Below are 3,141 nucleotides of genomic sequence, written 5' to 3'. Positions count from 1 at the left end.
TTCTCATGCCTCGGCCTCCAGAGAAGCTGGGACTACAGGCACATGCAACCACGTATGGCTAATTTTGGGGGGTTTTTTTTAGTAGAAATGGAGTTTCGCCATGTTGGTCAAACTGGTCTCGAACTCCTGACCTCAAGTGATCTGCCCACCTGGGCTTCACAGGCCATAGATTTTGTGTAACTTGTGTTTGTTTTTCCCAGATGCATCTTCAACCTTGGCAAAAATAAACCTGTGAATTTTTAGTTTACACTATCAGGGAGCGCAAAAGAAGTATGGAGAAGAGCTTTCACTCTTAAGGGCCTGGTGATGTACCAGAAGAATCTTAAAGCAATATGCTTTATCTATTTGTTTGCTGTCCCCAACATTGCCACCCCTGGAGACTCAAAGTACTTTTCCTTCATCTTCTAAATTCTCTAAAATTTTACTGTTCTTTGTGGAAGACACTACACAAAAGCTGGAATTCAAAGCCACCTCAATGTGTACTCATTCCCTGGGTGTCATTCATGTATATGTAATATATATGTTAATACACTTCTGCTTGTTTTTCATTTGTTAATCTGTCTTTTGTTACATGGTTTGTTTCAACTAAGAACCTATGTGGGGGGTGGGAGTTGAAGGGAAAATTATTCTGCCTTTTCTCCACCTTCATCTCCTATTGTCCCCTGCTCATTCCCCATGGTCACCATGGTACCTCAGCAGTCTCCCTCCTCTTCTCCCTGAACACATCCACACAAGTTGCTTCCTCACCTCTTTCAGCTCTTCGCTGAAATACTATCTTCTTAGTAGGGTCTTCATTAGTTGCCTTATCTAAATTTCAGCTTCCCATGACACTCTTTAGTCTTGCTTTATTTTTTTTTCCTTCTCACCATCTAACATATTACATATATTTACCTATCTAGCTTATTTTCTGTCTATTCCAGACTCAAATGTAAATTCCATGAGAGCAAAAATTTTGTGTTTTGTTCTCTGGGTGTATTTCCAACGCACAGACCAGCATCTGGTACATTGTAAATTCTCAACCAGTGTTATTTGCAGTAAATAAAAATCAATGTTAAAGAAATATGTCATCCAAAATGGATCATATTAAATTTTTAAAAAAGAAATACTATTTGTTATATAAGTAATGACGGCATCGTAATTTGTTTTGTTATTTTTCAGATGGAGTCTCGGTCTGTCACCAGGCTGGAGTGCAGTAGCATGATCTCGGCTCACTACAACCTCTACCTCACAAGTTCAAGAGATTCTCCTACCTCAACCTCCCGAGTAGCTGGGATTACAGGCATGCACCACTAGGCCTGGTCCAGCTAATTTTTATATTTTTAGTAGAAATGGGGTTTCACCAAGTTGGCCAAGTTTGTCAAGAACTCCTAACCTCACGTGATCCACCCACATCGGCCTGCCAGAGTGCTGGGATTACAGGCGTGAGCCAAGGCACCTGGCCCATTATAAGGTGTTAAATAGCAGATGACATATATAAAATAGATGAAATGATGTTGAAATTGCCATTGCAAAATTGTAACTGAGACAGTCAAAGTGATCTGACCTAAGCAACTCCATCTTGCTTCTAACCTTCAAGCTGTCCTTGTTCATTCCTGGGTGTAGGCTGAACTATCTTTGGGAGGAACTTAGTTTATAGTTTAAAACTAATATGATAACAGCACTTTCCCAAAACAAACCTCCTTGCCTGGGGACTAGACTGCCTTTGTAGATAGAACTAACTAATTACTCACAAGATTAGAAATTATGGTCTAGGGGCTTGTCGTAATGGCTCACGCCTGTAATCCCAGCATTTTGGGAGGCAAAGGCAGGCAGATCACTTGAGGTCAGGAGTTTGAGACCAACCTGGCCAATATGATGAAACCCCGTCTCTACTAAAAATACAAAAATTAGCTAGGCATGGTGGCACACACCTGTAATCCCAGCTGCTTGGGAGGCTGAACAAGAGAATCGCTCGAACCTGGGAGGTGGAGGTTGCAGTCTCCATCCTGGGCGATGCAGTGAGACTCTGTCTCAAAGGAAAAAAAAAAAAAAAACACACACACACATTATAGTTTAGGAGTCCTGCAGCTGGAACCTATAAGATTCTGACCCTACCTAAACTGCTCCTAAGATCAGTGCTTGAGATATTTTGCAGACCTGATGCTGGTACCACCCAGATTCGTAAACTGACTCATCCGATCTCCTGGCCTCCACCCAGAAACTGACTCAGCCCAAGGAAACAGCTTCGACTCCCTGTAATGACATCTCTGACCTAACCAATCAGGACTCCTGGTTCACCGGCTTCCCCCACCCAGAATGCTGGGGAGACTGATTTGAGTAACAATAAAACTAGGGTCTCCCGGACAGCTGGCTCTGAATTACTTTCTCTATTGCAATTCCCTGCCTAGATAACTCAGCTTTGTCTAGGCAGCGGGCAAGGTGAACCCATGAGGCGGTTTCATTATTTGCTTTACAAAAATCAATAGATAAAACACACTTAAGCCAATGTTTTTATTGAAGCTGGATGAGAGGAACATAGGTTTTATTAAACTATTATCTCCTTTCCCATATATTCTGGAATGTCAAATAAGATTTTAAAATAAAAACAATATGTGAAAAAAAAATGACAAGTTGCTAAATTAATAAAGGTCATAAAGGAAGATCTGCTGAATACCCAAACAGGGCCTTGTGCTAATCTGTAAAGGAAGGGTTCTATATGCAAACAGATACCTTGGTTGTATGCCAAGCAGCCCAGGATGGTATGTGTTCCTCCTTGTAACATCCCTAAAAACTTGATACTTTCACTGAAAGGACCTTGGTGTCTCCAAAAAAAAAAAAAAAAAAAAAAACCTTACGTTAGTGTTGCCCTAAGAAATTCTTATAAAAGTCAGGTATTGAAAGATAGTCAAGCAAGCCAGAAAGTCTTTAGAGACCAGTATATTCTGAGGGCAAACTACAAGGAAACAGATTCAGTTAGAAAACTGTGCTAAGTCTGGAGTCAAACCAGAGCTAATGAGTGTTAAAATTTATGTAGCAAGGAGTCTCAGCCCCAGCTGTTTGTTAGAAGCACCTGAATATTAATAATTACCATTCCCTGGGCCCACTCTACAGACTGCTATTAGTCTCATTGAACACCAGGTAAAGATTTTTCTAAAGCCTTCC

The sequence above is a fragment of the Mandrillus leucophaeus genome, unplaced genomic scaffold (assembly GCF_000951045.1).
Source record: "Mandrillus leucophaeus isolate KB7577 unplaced genomic scaffold, Mleu.le_1.0 Scaffold760, whole genome shotgun sequence".
NCBI lineage: Eukaryota > Metazoa > Chordata > Mammalia > Primates > Cercopithecidae > Mandrillus > Mandrillus leucophaeus.
The sequence above is the reverse complement of the archived record's forward strand: the minus strand, read 5'-3'. Positions refer to the sequence as shown.